The sequence below is a fragment of the Elephas maximus genome, chromosome 7 (assembly GCF_024166365.1).
Source record: "Elephas maximus indicus isolate mEleMax1 chromosome 7, mEleMax1 primary haplotype, whole genome shotgun sequence".
NCBI lineage: Eukaryota > Metazoa > Chordata > Mammalia > Proboscidea > Elephantidae > Elephas > Elephas maximus.
In genome coordinates, this window is record NC_064825.1 from 43,551,402 (window position 1) to 43,575,966 (window position 24,565).

Sequence of the window (24,565 nt, forward strand, 5' to 3'; positions counted from 1 at the left end):
TATTTGTCCAGTTTCTTTATAAATATACATCTGGTCTTTCAGTGTAGATATTAAAAGGTTATATAACCAGGTTTTTTTTTTTTTATTAAGATAAACTATTTTTAGAATTACAATAAAAATTTCAAACCTTTGATGTAACAAAAATTTCAAACACGATGTAATTTGATGTATTCTTCTCGAGGTAGCCCATGTTTATACGAGGCTATACATATCTTTGCATGTATTTATTATACAAGTACTAGTCCATTATTCTCAATGTTCTGCACCTGCTTTTTTTACTTATCAGTAGCTCCCTTCAATAATCTGCCTTGTTCTTTTTAAAATGTATGCTGGTCAGTGTATGGATGGATGTATTTTAATTATTTAAGCTAGCCTTTTACTGAGAAACATTTAGATTGTATCTATTCTTTTACAATAAATTTTTGAAAAATTCTTTTGCAAACAATGTTGCATTGAATATTGTATACTAGTAGCTTTGTACATGCGTGAATATAGTGATAGGACTGTGTATTTTATGTTTTGATTGATAAATTGCTCTCTGTAGAGGTTGTACCAGTTTATATTTCTACCAGCAATATGTGAGTGTGCTATTTCTTATGAAGCAGCTGTCTAAGTGTGTCATCAAACTCGACGATTTTTGCCAACTTTAATTTGGTTTATTATCTTTTCGATTAAAAAAAAACAATGAAAGAAGAGAAAAAAAGAAAATGCCTTACCATATTAAGAAAAGCAAATTTGTTTTGAAGAGCACTGAAAAGAGAACTGACCAGAGACTTTTGTGTTCCCACCCATCTTTATGTTCTTGTTGGCTTCCACTGTGATGTGAGGACCTTGGGAATTAACACCATGGTGTAAAAAAAAAAAAACTCCCTCAGACTGTGAGCTAATACAGCCAGCTTCCACCTTCCATTCAGAAGACCGAACTATTTCTACCATCCTGTGGTATCCAACAAGTGGAGTTCATTCTTAAAATGATCTACTAATTCCATCAACCACACAGCTGGACTTAAAATTGCACCGTTTTTTTCATCCTATAAATATTTGTTAAGCCTCTCTTCTGGTGAAAAGTACTATGCTAGTGCTATTTGACTTTCAAAGTTATTTCTGTTTTTCGTTTCAGCAAAATGAATTTACAAGATATTTCCAAACGGGAAAAACAAAATTCTGCCATAATAAATGCCATCAAAATAATGTGAATTTGAAAGCTAGCTATATTAAAAGCAAATTGCAGATGTTACAAGGGTACATTTTAAGTCAAATCATTAAGAATATAAAAAAACCTGTAAAATTTGAATCCAATTATCCTTTTGTTCATAATTTTAAAATAGTTTTAATGTGATTCAAATGCCACTGTTTAACTTGATGATGTTATTGTTGTTGGTTGACATTGAGTCAATTCCAACTCAAGGCGACCCCATTTGTGCAGAGTAGAACTGCTCCTTAGGGTTTTCAAGGCTGTGACGTTTCGAAAGCAGATGGCCAGGCCTGTCTTCCAGGGTGCCTCTGGGTGGGTTTGAATCACCAGCCTGATGACAGGATCAGACTGATAACAATATCTACCATTTGAATAGTATGTTAAGTCAGCTACTGCAGTGCAACCTGTGAGTACCCGAACTGGACAGGACTGCCTTGTTTTTCCAGGTCTCACAAGTTTTCTGCCTTTGATAGGGTGCAGGCTTACCACTTTTGTATCAGTCTCTGTTAGTGGAAAGTTTTTAAATTTTCCTTCTCTGACCTGTTTCTACCTTACACAGGTTCTGGCTTTCGCAGGTTTTACTGTATTTGAATAGTACGTTACTTTTGTTTGGAAACTCTGGTGGTATAGTGGTTAAGAGCTATGGCTGCTCATCAGAATGTCAGCAGTTCAAATCTACCAGGTGCTCCTTGGAAACTCTATGGAGCAGTTCTACTCTGTCCCATATAGGGTTGCTATGAGTCAGAATCGACTCGACTACAGTGGGTTTGGTTTGGGTTTTGGGTTTTACTCTTGTACATGTTATTTCACTGGTGTTTTTCATCATGTTAGACCACTAGACAGGGTTTATTAAAAGGACTAATTCATCTTATTAGCTTTAAGAAATTCAAGGAGAAAAAGAAAGGCAAAAAATGTCAAGTATATTTTTGGCATTATATCAAGTTCCTTTCAGGAACTTTTGAAGTAGGAGCTAGGTTGCCTTTAGGAAGGCAAAAACCACATCTCACTTGTACATTGTTGTACAGTACCTGGCACATTCCCCGGCACATGGTAGGTGCTCCAGAAATATTTGTTGAATGAATTGTTATAATTTTTAGATAAGGAAAATAGGCTGAGACAGAAAAACTTATCAAAAGCCACAGAGTAAGAGGCAGAGCTAGATTTTAAACAAGGACGGTTTGACTGTAAAGTAGATATTATTTGCACACACCGCACTGGCTCTCGAATTTGACTTTTGAGAAAGGATGCCAAAATTTTGACTAATGTTCTGAAGTTAAAGAATACTCTTTTTATTAGGTTACCAGACAGCTATCAAGAATGAGCAACACACTAAAGTCAAGCATCCTTTCCATTTCTCGTTGGCCATTCTTTCCTAGACAACCATTTGTATTCCCGGGAGACATTTACTGATAACCTGTTATTAGCAAGCACCATGCAGTACTGATCTTTTTTGCATAAATAACTTATTTATATTTAATAAATTAAGCTATATAATTAATTTATTTTTATTAAATATTGAATAGACATTAAATGAAATAACCTGTGTAGATGGTATAAGGGTCAACCCTGTACCCACTACTAAACTAAATAGAACAGTGTTAGTACCTTTGATCCCCGACTCCGTGCTTTCTCCATTCCATCTCCCTTCTCCCACCACCCTGAATTTTGTATTCATTATTCCTGTGTTGTTTTTAAAAATAGCTTTATCACATGAATGTACCCGTAGGCAAAATATCGTCCACTACCCTGAATTTTGTGTTTATTATTCCTGTGTTATTTTTAACAATAGTTTTATCATGTAGATGTACCCCTAGGCAAAATATTGTTCAATTTTGCGTGTTTTTTAACTTAAACAAATGGAATCGTATTATGTGTTCTTCCGTGATGAACTTTTTTACCCTCATCGATACTGTGTTCTAATTAAGTGGGAATCTCTGGGGGTGGGACTCAGGCATTAGTAGTTTATGAGGCTCTCCAGGTGATTCCAGGAAGCCTTCAAGGGTGTATACAGAGTAGTGGAAGGGCATGCTTATAACTTCAACTTGTTGTTACGTGCCATGGAGTCGATTTCAACTCATGGCAACCCCATAGGACAGAGTAGTACTGCCCCATACTAGATAAAACCAAAATTTTACAGGAAGGGAAGAATGAATTTTAACTCCCACCAGCAGGGTATGCTGTTCCACATCCTTGTCACAGTCTCTTAATTTTGCCAATCTCATGGATATAAAATGAGATCTCAATGTGGCTTTAATTTCTTTTTCTCTGATCATTGGTGAAATTGAGAATCTTGTGTTTATTAACTGCTCATTTCCTCTTCCATAATGTTTTCTACTGAGCTGTCTTTTCCTGTCAGTCTGTTTTTATATTTCAGATGGTAATCCTTTGTTGAGTACATGGTCACACATGTCCCAGTGTATGTCTCCTTGCCTTTTCTCTCAAGATTATCTTTGATGATCAAAGTTCTTAATTTTAATGTAGTCTATTTCAGAAGATAAAACTAACACATGAAGACAGAATCATTAAATATTTAATTGGGTTTTACCTTGTATAAGAGTAATTATACACATTATTTATACAGAATTATTAAATGTCAAATTGTGGTTTACTTTTTATAAATGCTCTAGGAGAGTTTTCTAGGAGCCCCTAAGTAGCACAAACGGTTAAGGTCTCTGTTACTAGCTGTAAGGCTAGCTGTTCGAATCTACCCAGAGACACCTCAGAAGAAAGGCCTGGTGACCTACTTCCAAAAGATCACAGGCAATGAAAACTCTATGGAGCGTAGTTCTACTCTGAAACACAGGGGGTCGCCATGAGTTGGAGTCAAGTCAATAGCAACTGGATTGGAGGAAAAGGAAAAACTAAGTGCTAGAGTGGTCAGGGATTTTCACAGGGAAAGTAAGGAACATGGGACCCTCTTTGATTTTTGTCCCCAATGTTTTACTCTGCTTCCAAAATAACCCAGATTTATCACAGGTTGTTTTCCAGAAAGTTGAATTTGTAGCAGTTTGGGTAAGAGTTTGGTGAGAAGCAAGCAGATAGAGTGAATTTGTTGATGCATATGCACTTGCCTAATGCATTAATTAGAAGCCCTGGTGGTGCAGTGGTTAAAGCACTCAGCTGTTAACCTGAAGATTGGTGGTTTGAATCTGTCAGTCCACCGCTCTGTAGAAGAAAGATGTGGCAGCCTGCTTCTGTAAAGATTTACAGCCTTGGGAACCCTTGGGGCAGTTCTACTCTATCCTATAGGGTCGCTATGAGTTGGAATCAACTCGACAACAGTGGGTTTGGTTTGGATTTTTTTAATGTAATAATTAGCTCTTTTATCCCATTGATATTAATCCAGTGCATAACGTGCTGGAGATACAGCGGTAGACAAAGAAGACAGAAGTGCTTTTCTTTGTGGAATGTGAACCCTTATGAAAGGGGAGACACAATAAATAAAAAATAAATTAAAATATATAAACTGTTAAATATTATGGTATGTGTCTCTAAAGATAGCTCCCCAGTATACTATACCTCTCAGTATTCATGCCCTTCTCTTGTCCTTTCTCACCCTTAATTTGGGCTCACACTGTATAGCCAGTGGAACTGAAACATGATAGAAGTGAAGCTTCCCTGGCTAGAAATGGTAACCTCCCAGATTCTGCCTTGGTCTTTTGGAATGTGAGCTCTAGGGGAAGCCAGCATTTGTGTAAGAAGTCTAATTACCATAAGATCACCATGCTGTGAGGTAGCCCAAATAATCATGTGGGAAGGCTGTGTGATAAGACTGAGATGTCCGACTATCCCTCAGTTGTCTGAGGCATCTCCCTGAAAGCACCAGATGTGTGGCTGAAGAAGTTGTCTTAGATGTCTAGCTCGGTTGAACTTTCAGATGACTCCAGCCCAGGTAGCCACTCGACAATAACCATAAGAGAGCCCCCAAGAAAGAACCAACCAGCTGAACCCAGGCAACCCACAGACTTGTGGAAAGATAACAATAGATTTTTTTTTAAGCCAATAAGTTTTAATGGATCAGTGGCTTTATTACTCAGCAATAGATAATCAGAACAGATGGTGATTAGCACTGTGGAAAAAATAAAGCAAGAAAAGAGATTAGGGAGCATTGGAGGGAGGAGTTTCAATTTTAAATTGGGTAGTCAAGGAAAGCCTCACTGAGAAGATATTTGAACAAAAACATGGTAGATGTGAGGGAGCGATTCATGCTAGTACCTGGGGGAAGAGCATTCTGTCAGAAGAACAGCAAGTACAAAGGCCAGTGTGGCTGGAGTAGAGTGAATAAGGAGAAAAGTGGGAGTTGAAGTCAGACAGATTAAGAGTAGATTCATATCATGTGGGGTGGTGATGTTTACTTTTATGAGGTACAGCATTCCTTTTTTTTAATAACAAATCTATTGTAATAACCCCTTTACCCTGCCCAAATGAAATATAGATGATATAAGCTTTTTATACATTAAATTAAAAAAACGTAACACAACAGCCTCCCTTTTGTATAAAGAAGAAGTAAAAAGCAAATAATATAAAGTACATTTCATTATGTAAATGCTGTGGTATGACTAGTCTAGAAAAATGTAGATAGCCTTATATAGAGTCACTGACTTTGAGAGCTATAAATTACAGCTTATATACCGGTATGCTATATTGGTGATTCTCATACCTTGAACTTTGCCTGTATTGGTGATTGAATTTTGTGAAATAGTAAAGAACTCTTGATAAAGTTCTACACAAAACAAAGTACAGCTCTCTCTTGATTTACATGGAGGTTGCATTCTAGAAAATCGGAGTATATTGAAGGAATAAAATTCACATAATTCATTACCATGGGACATTTGAAACTCGGGTAACCAAAAGTCGTTGTATTGAGTCGATTCCGACTCATAGCGACCCTATAAGACAGAGTAGAACTACCCCACAGAGTTTCCAAGGAGCAGCTGGTGGATTCAAACTGCCGACCTTTTGGTTAGCAGCCAAGCTCTTAACTACTGTGTCACTAGCCACTAAATTTCAGTAGTTCTCTCCAATCGTTTTGACAGCCAAAAACATCCCCAGTAGAAACCTCAAATATAGGGCTTTGTGACCGTTGTAAGAAATTTACTTTTATTCTGAGTGAGTTGGGAAGACTTTGAGCTCTAAGCAAAAAAAAAAAAAAATTAAGGAGTGACATAAATTACTCATATTCTAATGAGATCATACTGACTGCTATATGGATAAGTGCTGATGGTGGGTGGAGAAGTACAGAAGGGAAACCAGTTACGAGTCTAATGGACAGACGGTGGTATATCCTAAAATGTGGTTGGATTCTGATATATCTAGAAAGTATGTAGTTTATGCATGCTGGTACCAGGGCACATTCTTTTGTTTTTACCCTCTGCACTCCTCACCTGTATTTTCTCCGAAGTAGTTATGTTGGCTAGTTTAGCTCTGCCAGAGACCTTTGAACTTTTAATATGGAGAGAATTCTTTTTTTCTACAAATGATTGTTTCCATTGCTAATTAAAGTAGAAAGTGGTTGTTCCCCCCCCTTTTTTTTTTAACATGAACTTTTGTATTGCTACTCTGAACATTAGAATTCAGTGAAGTAGTCATAAATACAAAAGAAAATACCCACTTCATAAACACTGGAAAGGCTTGTAAAGCCTTTTGAGCTTATACTCTTTGGGGCTAATGCTATTTAATTGTTTTGGGGGAATGAGCTTTTGTTGGAAACTGAACGTTTATGTTTTGGCTGCCATCCTTGAAGGAAGCATTCCGTGGCATCATTGACTTCATGAAATACCTTGATCCTAAAAAATGATATGACTCATTTTTGAATAGCATCCAAATGGTGAAGTTTGTAACAATGTGCCTTATAATGCCCTATCCTTAAGCACCACAGCCAGAGGTAAAGGACAACCAAGCCCTTCTGTTCCAAGTATCAGTAACTTGCTTTCTCCCACACTGCAACTGTAAGAAAATACTTGTAATTACTGGTTGGATTAAGTTTTTATATTGGGAGGGGTTATGAGAGATAAGGGACTAGTTAGAGTTTAGTTTTCATAGAAGGAAATTTGATAAGAAGTGTTTAGTATGTTTGGTGCTTTTGCGTTTAATAAGTATTTATCGAGTACCTACTGTGGAGTCCCTGGGTGGTACAAATAATAAGTGCTGGGCTACTAACAGAAAAGTTGGCAGTTTAAGTCCATCCCGAGGCACCTTAGAAGAAAGACCTGCTGTTCACAGCCATGGAAAACCCTATGGAGTGCAGTTCTACTCTGAGCACACATGGGGTCTCCATGAGTCCGGATTGACTCAGCTGAAACTGGTTTTGTGGTTACTGTTTTCAGTGATAGCCAAGTCCTTTGGGGTGACAAGAGAACTATAAAGTGGTCCCTACCGTGAAGGAGCTTTTATTCTAGTTGAGGAGATGGGCGTATACAAAGCAATATTATAAAGCAGGATATGATTAAGTGGTAAATGATTGGTAGACCATTATTTTTCAGGGGACAGGATCAGGTGCTTTCCAGGGGTTAAGAAAACAAGCAAACACTCTGGGTGAAACTAAGACCAATTCGGAGAAATAAGGTCATTTGGGTTTGAAAAGTTTCATTAATATATTTTTCTGTTTTGGAGGTAATGGGAAAGAAGCTGGAAAGTTATGGTAGATGAGGGCAGAGTAGAGGGACACATTGAAGAACTAGTGAGGATTTTTAAGCATGGGGAAGACTTAACGAAAGCAGCAAGAAGAATGGGTCGGAAGAGGGAGAGAGCGGAGAGGACAGGAGGTAGGAGGCCATGGGCGTGAAATCTGGATGTGCATCAGATCTTGGCAGTGGTGGCAGAAAGAGAAAGGAGGGAATGAAAAAAGAGTTACTTCAGGCCTTAAAGATGAAGAAAATGTTTGGAACCAAAGCTTCATGATTAGAAATGGTAAACGGGGAATTCTTCTGATAAGCAATATTCCAAACTTGCCTTTACTTTTTGAGTATTCCCCACGCACCTCCTCCTCCTACCCCCAGAATTCTCACTTTTTTCTTTTTCTCAGTGGGTGCGAGAAAATGTTCATGTTGTTGATATGTCCAAGTGGTTCAGGGACTTTGGAGAGATTTCCATTCTTAAGGAAGGGACTGGAAAATGGGATGAGAGAATAATTAGTGGGCTGGGGCCACACTGTATCCATCTTTATAGCCACAGTCTGACAACTAATGAGCCAAAATTAATGTTTTGTGGTTTTTTTTAATTATGATGAAGAAAACATTTGCTATATTTTCTCGATCCCCATGAGGCAACAAAGTTGGCTTTTGGTGATTTGCGCCCTGTTTCCCTCCTGAACAAACACAACAAGCCGATGCTGTTTATTCACTTTTTATTTTGCCCTAGCCTCACCCTCTGATCTTGGAGACTTCTGGACCCTTTTCTTAGTAATTGTCCTTTCTCTCTTCCTCAGACTACTCAGCAGGAAAGCAGACTGTTTACAAACAGTCTGAGCTAACAACTTCCTTTCCTGCTGATCAAATAGTTACTGAAATGAAACCTTTCTCAGGGCTGAGAGTGGGTGGGTGTTCTAGATAGTGGGTGTTTTGGAATATAAATGGACCCTTATTTTAAGAAAGATTATTTTTATACTACAAGTCTGGTATACAACAAAATACACACACATTTGCAGCCTACTGGAAAATATGGAAACAGCAAGTGGACTTACTGAAAAGTACTAGATCAGTGGAAGACTTCATGTGTGGCTTATTAATAACAGGACAGTATTGAAACAAACATAACCAGCAAAGTAACATGCAGTTTATTGAGCTTTGTATTTCCCTTGGCTTTGGTTTGTGTGTATGAGACACAGTCTAATGGCAAACCAGGGGGAATTCACATAGTAATTATAACAGCCCCATTTGAGACACAGCTTGACAGAGAACATAAAACTACCAAACCACAAATCTCTGAGAACGATATGACAGATTCAGTTACTATGTTTTGTTTTGTATCATCATAATTCCATACTTGGGAGACACGAATACACATTCTTTTTTTTTTTTTTTTTAACAGTTTGAATCCTGTAGCTTCATTTCTATTGTGGTGGTAAGTTGCCATCGAATTGATTCTGACTCATGGTGACACCGTGTGTACAGAGTAGAACTGCTGCATAGGATTTTCAAAGTTGTGACCTTGGAAGCATATCATCAGGCTTGTCTTCGGAGGTGCCCCTGGGTGGGTTTGAACCCCACTTGTTGCGCTGGTGATCAAGCATTTAACCATTTGTGCCACCCAGGGACCTCAGCTTCATTTCTACTGTACAGAAAATAGGGGGGCAGCTGGTGTGTTAGAAAGGTGGATGCACGAGAAGCTGAGAAACCTGGATTCTGCTATTAATCTTGTCAAAAATTAGTAGTGGGTGACATTAGACTTACCATAAACTTTAGGGTCTTCTTTTATAAAAGGGGAGTTGTACTAATGTCTCATCTCTCTCAGAGGCTGTTTGATTCTTCACTATCTGTACCACAAAAGGCATAACCTCTCTATAAGCCATAAGTGGGGAAAAGAAGGAAAACAGGATATTCACTGGTCATGTGGAGTTTACAGATTGTAAATACTCTCCCATTCCTTCATGATCTTTAAAGGAAATTGCAGATTGTGGTGAACTGCAATGGCATATTATTTTTTATTTTTTTTAGAGATACTGGGGCCAACAGTGGTTTATTTTGAAGCTTACCAGGAATTCTAGGGAAATTTGCCAGTACATAGAGGATACTTGGGAGAGTCAGATCAAAGACAGAAATGTGGAGTGTCAGAGCCTGGCACTTCCCAGGTCTGGATGTTCAGTGTGTAGTATATAAAGCAGTTTTCATTCCTTGTCCAAGTTGCATTTTGTGTCACAGTATTCTTTTCCAAAAAGTCCTCAAAACTGCAGGACATATGCTCTGTGTGAATTAAGATGTAAACTATCATTACATTTAAAAAAATGGAAACTTCAGGTGGTTTTGGATTAAATTCCATTCGAAAATTCATTAATATCTGGAAAGGTTTAAATCCCTGGATTCCTTCTAGGAAGTATTTAATAGACTACACCCTTTTTAAGGTTATCCTCTAGCTTCATTTCACTTTAAATTAAGATTTTCCTTAATTCTCCATGGTCCCCAAAGGAATAATTGTCTATAACTCTTCCCTTTTTGGAGGCAATAGGGGAAAAGTCAGAAGGGACTCTCTGGTATGTTCGGGTATGAAAAATGCATTAATACACAAGTGGCCTAAACTTTGCAGCTGCTAAGACTGTATACTGCTCAGAGTAATACAGGGATCTGTGGAAAGCCTAGATGGTCTGAAGTTCCAAACAGAGGCAGGGAATGCTCTCGATGACAACATTTCAGGGAGGGTGTGATTGACACTTGTACTTCAAACTCAAAACTTGGCAGGGAGTTTGAGACTGATTAGAGAGAAGAGTCTATGCCTCGATCATCTATGAATTTCTGATTTTTCGTCAGACCCAGATCTAGGATTTTGCCTTTCACTTCCATATCCTCCTCTGTTTCTGCTTTCTAAAGATTCAGATAATTGGTGGAGCTTCTGGGTCTGGTAGAAAGAGTGGATGGTACACATGTGCTTCTCCCTTTGATTGGCAACATTATTTGCCAATGGCATAGTATTTTCACTTTAGACCTTTTTCAGGTTTCTGGTATGCTTCATCTTTATGCATTCTTTTCTCATTTTTTTTTTTTTCTATCTGGGGTTCTGAGTAAAAAGAACAGGGAAAAAATTGGTGGGGTAAGAAAGGGGAAGGTGGAAAAACAGTAAAAGGAGATAAAATAGGATGTGGGTGTTTGTGTAGTTATGGAGGTTACTGTTTATTCTCTCTTTGGAGGTCAAAGAAATTTTCCATTGTTGATTATATACCTTTGCAGTATTCAGTTACTCCTCCTTACCCTCTCCTTGCTACATGTTTTACGTGGAGAGAGTCAGACTTGTGTGAGTTTTTCTATTTCATTCCCTAGAGACCGTGAAAATATTTAGATATATTTTTTCTGCTGTGAGAACAGATAACTGGAGGGCAATTCAAAATACTTGTTTAATATTTTCTTAGAAATCCTCAAAGAAACAGGGAAGATTTTAGACCCCTATGATATGAAACTCACTGGGATACATTTTTTTTTTTTTTTAATTTTTGGTAGTTTTTGGCCTGTTTCCTGGCTCTGTTACTATCTGTCTTCCGGGGCAGAATAACGTAGCAAAAATTTTACTGTTGTACACCATAGAGAAAGACTGGGCTAAATTGTGTTGCACTAGTAAACTGTATGACCAGATAAAGTTTAGTTGAATCATTGACTATTAGAATGGGAGGATCCTTCTGTCCACATATTGACCTTCAAATGTTTGTGCTGGGTTGTCTTTTTCATAAGATGTCTTATGCCGAGACCCAATATATAAAACAGATAAAAGTGATGACTGTGTTCACCAAGCAGCTCAGATATGCATTGTTCGGTTGGTAAGTATACATTGATCACTTACAACATGAATGTCTAGAAGAACATTAGAAAGTTGGGAGATTGCAGGAAACATCTTAGTTATGCGGGGGCATCCTTAACTCCTATCCACTAAATGCCCCCACACGTTTCCAAAATATTTTTAGGAAACATTATCATCACCAGTGAGAAGCACTAATCTATAATCTCTCCCTAGAAAATCTTACCATATTCCTAGGCTGTATGGACCATCTGCATACCTATGACTCCCAAAGTTTTATTTTTGCTTTTTTTTTATTGTACGTTGAAGGCTTACAGAGCAAATTAGTTTCCATTACACAATTAATACATTGTTTCGTGACATTGATTGCCACCCCCACAACATGTCAACACTCTCCCCTTCTCAACCTTGGGTTCCCCATTACCAGCTTTCCTGTCTGCTCCTGCCTTCTCATCCTTGCCTCTGGGCTGATATGTTCATTTAGTCTCATTTTGATTTATGGGCCTGTCTAATCTTTGCCTGAAGATTAGTGACCTCAGGAGTGACTTCATTACTGAGCTATAACTGTATCTGGAGGCCATACTCTCAGGGTTTCTCTAGTCTCTGTTAGACTAGTAAGTTGGTTTTGTGTGTGTGTGTAAGTTAAAATTGTACTCTACCTTTTTCTCCAGCTCTATCCAGGACCCTCTGTTCTGATCCCTGTCGGAGCAGCCAGTGGTGATAGCCAGGCACCATCTAGTTGTGCTAGACTCAGTCTGCTGGAAGCTGTGGTACTTGTGGTCCCTTAGTCCTTTAGACTACTCTTTCCCTTTTGTATTTGGTTTACTTCATTCTCCCTTGGTCCCTATGGAGTGAGACCAGTGGAGTATCTTAGACGGCCACTCACAGGCTTTTGAGACCCAGACGCTACTCACCAAAGTAGAATGTAGAACATTTTCTTTACAAACTATGTTATGCCAGTTGAGCATATCCCCCAAGACCATGGTTCCCACAGCCCTCAGCCCAGTAATTTGGTCCCACAGGGAGTTTGGATATGTCTGTAGAGCTTCCAGAGCCTTGCCTTCGTCAAGTTGTGCTGGCTTCCCCAGTTTTGAGTACTCTCTTATCCTTCACCAAATTTACTGTTTCTCTATTGTGTATTTAGTGTTTTTTCTTTTCATCCCTCCCCTCCCATGTAAACGTCGAAGACTGTTTCTTTTTTCTTCTTTAATTTCCGTTGTGCTTTAAGTGAAAGTTTACAAATCAAGTCAGTCTCTAATACAAAAATTTATGTACACCTTGCTGTATACTCCTAGTTGCATTCCCCCTAATGAGACACCACACTCATTGCCTGCACTCAGTCTTTTCGTGTCCATTCGGCCAGCTTCTGACCCACTTCGCCCTCCCATCTCCCCTCCAGACAGGAGATGCCCACATAGTCCCATGTGTCTACTTGATCCAAGAAGCCCACTCCTCACCAGTATCATTCTCTAACCCGTAGTCCAGTCCAGTCCCTGTTGGAAGAGTTGGCGTTGGGAATGGTTCCTGGCTTGGGCTAAAAGAAGGTCTGCGGACCATGACCTCCAGGGTCCTTCTAGTCTCAGTCAGGCCATTAAGTCTGGTCTTTTTACAAGAATTTGGTGTCTGCATCCCACTGCTCTCCTGCTCCCTCAGGGGTTCTCTGTTGTTCCCTGTCAGGTCCGTCATTGGTTTTAGCCAGGCACCATCTAGCTCTTCTAGTCTCAGGTTGATGTAGTCTCTGGTTTATGTGGCCCTTTCTGTCTCTTGGGCTCATAATTACCTTGTGTCTTTGGTATTCTTCATTCTCCATTGCTTCAGGTGGGTTGAGACCAATTGATGCATTTTAGATGGCCGCTTTTGCTAGTGTTTAAAACCCAATTACCACTTTCCAAAGTGGGATGCAGAGTTTTCTTAATAGATTTTATTATAACAATTGACTTAGATGTCACCTAAAACCATTGTCCCCAAACCACCACCCTGTTGCGCTGGCCTTCGAAGCATTCGGTTTATTCAGGAAACTTCTTTGCTTTTGGTTTAGTTAGGCTCTGCTGACCTCTCCTGTATTGTGTGTTGTCTTTCCCTTCACATAATTCTTGCCTACTATCTAATTAGCGAATACCCCTCTCCCTCCCTCCCAGCCCCCTCTCATAACCACGAAACAATATATTCTTCTCTGATTAAACTATTTCTCTAGCTCTTATAATAGTGGTCTCATACAATATTTGTCCTAGTTTCACTCAGCATAATACCTTCCAGATTCCTCCATGTTATGAAATGTTTCACGGATTCATCATTGTTCTTTATTGATGTGTGGTATTCCATTGTGTGAATATACCATAATTTATTTGTCCATTCATCTGTTGATGGGCACCTTGTCTGCTTCCATCTTTTTGCTGTTGTAAACAGTGCTGCCATAAACAAGGGTGTGCATAAATCTGTTCGTGTAAAGGCTCTTAATTCTCTAGGATACATTCCAACCAGTGGGATTGCTGGATCGTATGGTAATTCTATTTCTGGTTTTTTAAGGAAGTGCCAAATTGATTTCCAAAGCGGCTGTACCGTTTTACATCCCCACCAGCAGTGTAGAAGTGTTCCAATCTCTCTACAACCTCTCCAACATTTATTATTTTGTGTTTTTTGGATTAATGCCAGCCTTATTGGAGTGAGATGGAATCTCATTGTAGTTTTGATTTGCATTTCTCTAATGGCTAATGATCATGAGCATTTCCTCATGTATCTTTTAGCCACCTGAATGTCTTCTTTAGTGAAGTGCGTGTTATATGTATCCTTTGCCCCTTTTTAAATTGGGTTGTCTTTTTGTAGTTGACTATTTGCGGTATCGTGTAGACTTTAGAGCTGAGACGCTAATCGGAAATGTCATAGCTAAAAACATTTTCCCGGTCTGTAGGTAGTCTTTTTACTCTTTTGGTGAAGTCTTTGGAGGAGCATAGGTGTTTGATTTTTAGGAGCTCCCAGTTATCTAGTTTCTCTTCTGCATTGTTAGTAATTAGTACCATTTTAGGTTTTATATTTAGGTCTTTGATCCATTTTGAGTAAGTTTTTGTGCATGGTGTGAGGTATGGGTCTTGTTTCATTTTTTTGTAGATGGATATCCCATTATGCCAGTCTCATTTGTTAAAAAGACTGTCTTTTCCCCATTTAACTGACTTTGGACCTTTGTCAAATATCAGCTGCTCATATGTGGATGGATTTATCTGGATTCTCAATTCTGTTCCATTGGTTTGTGTATCTGTTGTTGGACCAGTACCAGGCTGTTTTGACTACTGTGGAAGTGTAATAGGTTCTAAAATCAGGTAGAGTGAGGCCTGCCACTTTGTTCTTCTTTTTCAATAATGCTTTACTTATCCAGGGATCTCTTTCCCTTCCATATAAAGTTGGTGATTTGTTTCTCCATCTCATTAAATAATGTCGTTGGAACTTGGATCGGAATTGGATTAAATGCAGTTTTGGTAGAATAGATATTTTTATAATGTTAAGTCTTCCTATCCATGAGCAATGTATGTTTTTCCACTTACATAGGTCTCTTTTGAGTCGGAATCGACTGGACAGCAGTGGGTTTAGTTTTTTCATGGAGGTCTCTTTTGGTTTCTTGCAGAAGTGTTTTGTAGTTTTCTTTGTATAAGTCTTTTACGTCTCTGGTAAGATTTATTCCTAAGTATTTTATCTTCTTGAGGGCAACTGTAAATGGTGTTGCTTTGGCGATTTCTTCTTCGATGTTCTTTTTTTTTGTGTAGAGGAATCCGACTGATATTTGTAAGTTTATCTTGTATTCTGATACTCTGCTGAACTCTTCTTTTAGTTTCAGTAGTTTTCTTGAGGATTCCTTAGTGCTTTCTGTGTATAAGATCATGTCACCTGCAAATAGAGATACTTTTCCTTCTTCCTTGCCAATCTGGATGCCGTTTATTTCTTTATCTACTCTAATTGCTCTTGCTATGACCTCCAGCACATTGTTGAATGAGAGTGGTGATGAAGGGAATCTTTGTCTGGTTCCCAATTTCAAGGGGAATCCTTTCAGACTCTCTATTTAGGATGATGTTGGCTATTGGCTTTGTATAAATGCCCTTTATTATGTTCAGGAGTTTTTCTTCTATTCCTACTTAGCTGAGAGTTTTTTATCATGAATGGGTGTTGAACTTTGTCAAACACCTTTCTTGCATCAGTTGATAAGATCCTGTGGTTCTTGTCTTTTGTTTTATTTATACGATGGATTACATTAATTGTTTTTCTAATGCTGAACCATCCCTGCATACCTGATATGAATCCCACTTGGTCATGGTGAATTATTTTTTTGATACATTGTTGAATTCTAGTGGCTAGAATTTCATTAAGGATTTTCGCATCTAAGTTCATGAGGGGTATAGATCTGTAATTTTCTTTCTTTGTGGTGTCTTTACCTGGTTTTGGTATCAGGGATATGCTGGCTTCATAGAATGAGTTTGGGAGTATTCTGTCCTTTTCTATGCTCTGAAATACCTTTAGTAGTAGCGGTGTTAACTCTTCTCTCAGTGTTTGGTAGAACTCTGCAGTAAAACCGTCTGGGCCAGGGGTTTTTTTGTTGGGAGATTTTTGATTACCTTTTCAGTCTTCTTTTGTTACGGGTCTATTTAGTTGTTCTACCTCTGTTTGTGTTAGTTTAGGTAGGTAGTGTGTTTGTAGGAATTCATCCATTCCTTCTAGGTTTTCAAATTTGTTAGAGTATGGTTTTTTGTAGTAATCCAATATGATTCTTTTAATTTCAATTGGGCCTCTTGTAATATCACCCATCTCATTTCTTATTCGGGTTATTTGCTTCCTCTGCTGTTTTTCTTTTGTCAATTTGGCCAGTGGTTTATCAATTTTGTTAATTTTTTTAAAGAACCAGCTTTTGGTCTTTTTAACTCTCTCAATTGTTTTTCTGTTTTCTGTTTCATTTAATTGTGCTCTGATTATTATTATTTGCTTTCTTCTGGTGCCTGTGGGTTTCTTTTGTTGCTCTCTTTCTATTGTTCAAGTTGTAGGGATAATTCTTTGATTTTGGCCCTTTCTTCTTTTTGGATGTGTACATTTATTGATATAAATTGGCCTCTAAGCACTGCTTTTGCTGTGTCCCAAAGGTTCTTATAGGAAGTGTTTTCATTCTCATTGGATTCTATGAATTTCTTTATTCTATCTGTGACATCTTCTATAACCCAGTCTTTTTTGAGCAGAGTATTGTTCAGTTTCCAGAGTATTTGATTTCTTTTCCCTGCTTTATCTGTTATTGATTTCTGCTTTAATGGTCTTATGGTCAGAGAAGATGCTTTGTAATATTTCAGTGTTTTAGATTCTGCTAAGCCTTGCTTTATGACCTAATATGTGGTCTATTCTAGAGAATGTTCCCTGTGCATTGGAAAAGAAAGTATACTTGGTTGTTGTTGTGTGGAGTGTTCTGTATATATCTGTGAGGTCAATTTGGTTAATTGCGGCATTTAGATCTTCCATGTCTTTATGGGGCTTCTTTCTGGATGCCCTGTCCTTCACCGAAAGTGGTATGCTGAAGTCTCCTGCTATAATTGTGGACCTGTCTATCTCACTTTTCAATGCTATTGGAATTTGTTTCAGGTTTTGCAGCCCAGTCACTGGGTACATAAATAATTAATATGGTTATATCCTCCAGGTATATTGTCCCTTTAATCATAAATATAGTGTCCTTCTTTATCCTTTGTGGTGGATTTAACTTTAAAGGCTTTTTTGTCAAAAATTAATGTTGCCACTCCTGCTCTTTTTTGATTGTTGTTTGCTTGGTATATTTTTTTTCTATCTTTTGAGTTTTAGTTTGTTTGTGTCTCTAAGTCTAAGGTGTGTCTCTTGTAGGCAGCATATAGATGGATCGTGTTTTTTTATCCATTCTGCCACTCTCTGTCTCTTTATTGGTGCGGTTAGTCCATTTACATTCAATGTAATTATGGATAGGTATGAGTTTTTTTTTTTTTATGAGTTTAGTGCTGTCATTTTGATGTTTTTTTTGTGTGTGTTGTTGGCAGTTTCCTCTTCCCACTTAATTTTTTGCACTGAATAGTTTATATGTCTTTTCCTTTAATTCGTGGTTGTTGATTTTGTTTGAGTCTCCATTTTTTTCTTGTATTTTATTTTGATGAATAGGCTTGTTAGTCTCCTTTGTGGTTACTGTAGTATTTACCACTATTTTTCTAAGCTTAAACCTAACTTTTATTTGTTCATATCACCTTGTTTTCCTGTCCATATGAAAGATCTGTGACTACATTTCTTAGTTCCTCTTCATTGTTTTAATGTTGTCTTCTTTTACATAATGACATCACTGTTTCCCTGTTTTGAGCGTTTTTTTATCTTCATTTATTTTTGTGATTTCCCTATCTGGATTGACATCTGATTGCTCTGTCCAGTGTTCTAGTCTTGGGTTGATACCTGATATTATTAATTTTCTAACCAAAGAACTCCATTTAGTATTTCTTGTAATTTTGGTTTGGTATTTACGAATTCCCTAAACTTCTGTTTATCTGGAAATGTCCTAATTTCACCTTCATACTTGAGAGACAGTTTTGCTGCATAAATGATTCTTGGCTGGCAATTTTTTTCCTTCGGTGCTTTACGTAAGTCATCCCATTGCCTTCTTGCCTGAATGGTTTCTAGCGAGTAGTCCGAGCTTATTCTTATTGACCCTCCTTTGTAGGTGACTTTTTGTTTATCCCTAGCTCCTCTTAAAATTCTCTCTTTATCTTTGGTTTTGGCATATTTAATTATACTATGTCTTGGTGACTTTCTTTTAAGATCCACCTTATGTGGAGTTCGATGAGCACCTTGGATAGATAGCTTCTCATCTTTCGCAATTTCAGGGAAGTTTTCTGCCAAGAAATCTTCAGCAATTCTCTCTGTATTTTCTGTTGTACTTCCTGTTCTGGTACTCCAATCACTCGTAGGTTATTTCTTTTGATAGAGTCCCAGATGATTCTTAAGGTTTCTTCATTTTTTTTAATTCTTTCATCTGATTTTTCTTCAAATATACTGATGCCAAGTGCTTTATCTTCAGTCTCACAAATTCTGCCTTCCACTTGCTCAGTTCTACTCTTCTGACTCTAATGAGTTGTCTAATTCTGTAATTTTGTTGTTAATCTTTTGAACTTCTGATTGCTGTCTCACTGTGGATTCTTGCAGCTTATTAAATTTTTCATCATGTTCTCGAATAACCTTTTTAATTTCTTCAACTGCTTTATCTGTGTGTTCCTTGCCTTGTTCTGCATATTGGCTGATCCCCTTCTTAATCTCATTCCTGATGTCTTGAAGATTTCTGTATATTAATCTTTTGTATTCTGCATCCGGTAATTCCAGGAAGGAACCTTCATCCAGAAGATCCCTTGATTCTTTGTTTTAAGAGCTTGTTGAAGCGATCATGGTCTGCTTCTTTATGTGATTTGATATTGACTCTTCTCTCCGAGCCATCTATAAGTTATTAGTTTATTTGATGTTTGCTTACTGTCTCCTAGCTTCTTGATTTCTTTTGTTTTGATATGCCCAAATGGGTTGCTCGAGTGAGCTAGCTCGGTTATTTTCGCCTTTGAAGCTCTAACGTCCTGTCACCAGATAGCTAGAGCTGTTATCAGGTGTATCAGCCTATGAGTCCATTCACTTTTCTTGTATGGATTCAGCTCAGGTGTCCAGGTAGCTGATTGTGAAGTGTGTGGTATAGGCTCTGTCCTACAGTCTTAGAGCGGTAGGGGTGATTGCTGTAGGTACTGGTAGCTGGTTGCAGCGGGGGCTAACGCACTGGACAAGGCAAGGGGCTGACAGCTATCCCTCAAGTGTCTGTGAGGAAAGTGCATCCCTGTTCCCCAGAGTGTACAGGTGGGTGGGTTCTGTAGAGGGACCATCCACACTCAGTGCTTTTGGTTGTAAGGAGCTGGGGGGTACCAGTTATCCTTGGACCCTTGTCGCGGGTGGCTGGATAACCTGAGCAGAGCCACCAGTCCTTAAGCCCCTGCTGTGGGTAGGTGAGGACCCTGTTTAATCGGCAAAGCGGTGTCAAACATGAAACACACCACCTCTCCACCACACAGCTGAAACAGTTGCAATCCGCCAACAAGGGCCTACTTTCCTGAAATAGGCTCACACAGGTCCATGCAGGGGGGGAAAGGTATTCAAAGTCCACAGACCTCTTATCCCTGGACAGGAGCCGCTTCTGTCCTGAGCTCCCTGGGTTGGTGGAGCTGGCAAATTATCTTTGCCTCCAATTGTGGATTTATTCCTTCTCCATGGCCAGCAGAATGACTCAGGGCACTCACCAGGGCCTATCTCAGGCCCAGGGAGATCAACAGCCACTGAAGCTGGCTTGGGGGTGGGGTGCACAGTAAAATATATATACAAGTACTTAGCTTTTGTTGAGTGTGCCGTTCTTCCCTGGCTCCAGAGGTGTGAGTAGGCTGTGCGGCTGTCTCTTTCTCCCTGAGGAAACTACGGCCAAATGCTACAACCAGCCCATTGCAGCCGCTCTTGGGAATGGTGCCTAAGGGATCGCACCGATCAGGTCCGGTAACTCCTCTCTGCTTCTGAATCGTCTCTCCCTTCCGCTGCTGATCAGTCCATTTTCTAACTTTACCTTTGATGTTCAGGGCTTCCAGCTTGTCATAAATATAATCATTTCATTTGGGTTGTTGGGCCTTTGTTGTAAGAGGGATCGCTGGAAGTATCTGGCTATTCTGCCATCTAGGCCCCGCCTCAGATTGTTTCTTTTTGTGTATAAGTGTTTTCATAGTAGTGGTCTCATACAATATTCTCCTTTTGTGACTGACTTATTTCACTCAGTATATGCCTTCCAGATTCATCCATGTTGTGAGATGCTTCACAGATTCCTCATTGTTCTTTATCATTGCATAGTATTCCATTGTGTGTATGTACCATAGTTCGTTTTTCCATTCTTTTGTTAATGGGCATCTGGGTTGTTACCATTTTTTTGCTATTGTGAACAATGCAGCAGTGAACATGGATGTTCATGTGTCTATTTGTGTGATAGCTCTTACTTCTCTAGGATATAGTCCTAGGAGTGGGATTGCTGGATCATATGATAGTTCTATTTCTAGCTTTTTGAGGAAGTACCATATTATTTTCCAAAATTGTTGTACCATTTTGCATCCCCACCAGCAGTGCACAAGAATTCTGATCTCCCCACAGCCTCTCCAGCATTTGTTATTTTCTCTTTTTTGATTCGTGCCTATAATGTCAGGGTGAAATGGTATCACATGGTGGTTTTGATTTGCATTTCTCTAATGGCTTGCTTCGGCAGCAGTGCTCGCTTCGGCAGCACATATACTAAAATTGGAATGATACAGAGAAGATTAGCGTGGCCCCTGAGCAAGGATGACACACAAACTCATAAAGCGTTCCATATTTTTTTTGGGGGAGACCCTGGTGGCGTAGTGGTTAAGTGCTATGGCTGCTAACCAAAGGGTTGGCAGTTCGAATCTGCCAGGTGCTTCTCAGAAACTCTATGGGGCAGTTTTACTCTGTCCTATAGGGTCACTATGAGTCGGAACTGACTCAATGGCACTGGGTTGTTTTTTTTTTAATGGCTAGTGATCTTGAGCATTTCCTCATATATCTGTTAGCCACTTGAATGTCCTCTTTGGTGAAGTGTCTATTCGTATCCTTTGCCCATTTTTTAATTGGATTGTCTTTTTGTTGCAGAGGTGTCAGATTTTCCTGTAGGTTTTAGAGATTATAGACCTTTGTCGGATTTGTCATAATGAAAAATTTTTCTCCAGTCTGTAAGTTCTCTTTTTACTCTTTTGGTGAAGTCTCTTGATGAGCATGAGTGATTTAGAAGATCCTGTTATCTAGCTTATCTTCTGGTTTTTGTGTATTGTTAGTTTACATGTTGTTGTTGTTTTTTTCCTTTGTTTTTTGAATATGAGTCCTCTGAGAGCTCACATTGTCTGTCTACTCATTGCTCTGTCTCCATGCTGTAGCACCGCATCTGTGTTGTTGGACCAAGTGTATCCCTGCCTGGCGCGCTGTGAAGGCACGAGACAAGACACATTGAGTTTTGAGGGAAGAGAAAGTACTTTATTGCAGAGCAGCAGTGCAAAGAGCCAGGGAACTTGCCCTGCTCTGACTCTTCGAACAGGGGCTAGGCTACAGCCTTTATTGGGATTCTAATCTAGGAAGTTATATGTATTCATCAATTTTCTGGAAAATCTCATTCATAGGTAATTGGGGGTGGAGAGAGTGTGGGCACAATGGTCATACATCACATGTCCAGACTGCGCATGGCCCACAGCCAGTTCTGGTTCAGGGTGGTTCTTGGCATTTTGAAACACCTGGTATTTTTCTGAAACACAAGCTAACAAAATGGTTAAACAAGGGGCACGGGGGAGGTTAAATAGGAAACAAATACACTGCGGTGATTGAGGTGCAGACCTCAGCTTCAGTTCGAGGTTGGATTAAAAAAACAAATACACTGGGGTGATTTAGACGCAGGCCTTGGCTTCATCTGAATGAATGAATGAGGTATCTATTTATAGATTGTTACGGAAGTACATGGAAGGGTCATCTTTTCTAGCTTACGCATGGAGCCGGCGTGGAGGTAGTGGCTGTTAGTAAGGAAGGCTTCATGGATACACAATTTTTGAACTGAACCCTGAAGGGCAAGTAGGAGTTAGCCATGTGAATAGGATAGAGGAGTTCTGGGATGAGGGAGCAACGTACTGTGTACAGAGACCCAGAGGTCAATTAGAGCATTTTGCAGTTAAACACGTCTAGAGTGCAGAATGTAAGTGTGGATTAGTGAGAGGAGGATTTAGAAAGACAAACCCAGAAGATGCAGTTCCTCATATGCCATGGCAAGAGAGGCTCTGGGGAACCATCAAACTTTTTTTTTTTTCTTTTTTTACAGTTTTCAGAGTAATCAAAAATGCAGTTTTATAATGATTATTCTGGCAAGAGGCGTGACATTTGATTGGAGGCTGACAAGACTAGGTACTGTGAGACTTCTGCCTATAATTTCTTCTGCTTTGATATCTTCTATTTATTAAGACTTTGTTTTAAGTCTTGATTGTGTTAAGGAACTCACTTTGCTCCCAGTTGAGGAAGACAGATTGTTTTTGTATGCAGTTCTGTTTATTACTTTAGTTATAAATAACTATAATAAACTTATTACATGTTAACATAAAATATTTTCATGAAAAATAATTATAATTTCTAAAACAAATTACTGTATAAAACCTGCAAATATTTTATACATTTGCATATCGTTAGTATCTGATTGGATTTTGGATTTTTTATTTGTGACTGCGTTCAGCCTGTTGCAGTGCATTGTTTTGGATGAAGTTTGTGAAGAAACCTCCACATGTCTTTCAGTTTGTCATACTGTGGGGGCTTGCATGTTGCTGTGATGCTGGAAGCTACGCCACCGGTATTCAGCAGGGTCGTCCATGGTGGACAGGTTTCGGCTGAGCTTCCAGACTAAGACGGACTAGGAAGAAGGGCCCGGCAGTCTACTTCTGAAAAGAATTAGCCAGTGAAAACCTTACGAATAGCAGCGGAACATTGTCTGATATAGTCCTGGAAGATGCGCCCCTCCAGATTGGAAGGCACTGAAAAGACGACTGGGGAGGAGCTGCTTCCTCAAAGTAGAGTTGACCTTAATGGCATGGATAGAGTCAAGCTTTGAGGACCTTTATTTGCTGATGTGGCATGACTCAAAATGAGAAGAAACAGCTGCAAACGCCCATTAATAATCAAACCTGTAATGTACGAAGTATGAATCTGGGAAAATTGGAAATCGTCAAAATGAAATGGAACACATAAACATCAGTATCCTAGGCATTAGTGAGATGAACTGGTATTGACCATTTTGTTTTTGTTTTGTTTTGTTAATTTTTATTGTGCTTTAAGTGAAAGTTTACAAATCAAGTCAGCCTCTCACACAAAAGCTTATATACATCTTGCTACATAACTCCCAAGTGCTCTCCCCATAATGAGACAGTCTGCTCCCTCCCTCCACTCTCTCATTTTGCGTCCATTTCACCAGCTTCTAACCCCCTGTACCCTCTCATCTCCCCTCCAGGCAGGAGATGCCGACATAGTCTCAAGTGTGTATTGGCCATTTTGAATCGGACAATCATGTGGTCTGCTGTGCTGGAAATGATAACTTGAAGAGGAATGGCTTTGCATTTGTTGTCAAAAAGAACATTTCAAGATCTATCCAAAAGTACAGTGCTGTCAGGGATAGGATAATATCCATATGCCTACAAGGAAGACCATTTAATACAACTACTACTCAAATTTACGCACCAACCACTAAGACCAAAGATGAAGAAACTGAAGTTTTTACCAGCTTCTGCAGTCTGAAATAGATCAAACATGCAATCAGTATGCATTGATAATTACAGGTGATTGGAATGCGAAAGATGGAAACAAAGAAGGATCGGTAAGTTGGAAAATGTGACCTTGGTGATAGAAACGATGCCAGAGATCATGTGATAGAATTTTGCAAGACCAACGACTTCATTTCAAATACGTTTTTTACCAACATAAACAACAACTATGCACATGGACCTTGCCAGATGTAATACACAGGAATCAAATCGACTACATCTGTTGAAAAACACGATGGAAACGCTCGATATCATCAGTCAGAACAAGGCCAGGGGGCAACTGTGGAACAGACCATCAATGGCTCATATGCAAGTTCAAGTTGAAACTGAAGAAAATTAGAACAAGTCCACGAGAGCCAAAGTACGACCTTGAGTATATCCCACCTGAATTTAGAGACCATGTCAAGAACAGATTTGACACATTGAACACTAACAACTGAAGACCAGACGAATTGTGGAATGACGTTAAGGACATCATACATGAAGAAAGCAAAAGGTCATTAAAAAGACAGGAAAGAAAGAAAAGACCAAAATGGAAGCCAGAAGA

At 39.0% G+C, this 24,565-nt stretch overlaps 1 protein-coding gene and 1 non-coding gene across 6 annotated transcripts in view; both read left to right on the forward strand.

The window, feature by feature from the left end:
* Positions 1-24,565, forward strand: part of NARS2 (asparaginyl-tRNA synthetase 2, mitochondrial) — a 193,195-nt gene that overhangs the window by 50,790 nt on the left and 117,840 nt on the right. Inside the window, exon 4 of one of the 5 annotated variants that reach the window (XM_049889693.1) lies at positions 22,536-22,618. The exons of the other annotated variants lie outside the window; for them this stretch is intronic. The gene's annotated coding sequence lies outside the window, so the exon portion shown is untranslated. The remainder of the gene's footprint in view (positions 1-22,535; positions 22,619-24,565) is intronic. 5 annotated transcript variants of the gene reach the window in all.
* LOC126081304 (U6 spliceosomal RNA) lies at positions 20,930-21,036 on the forward strand. Its single transcript, XR_007518351.1, has one exon. It is a non-coding gene; the product is annotated as a U6 spliceosomal RNA (small nuclear RNA).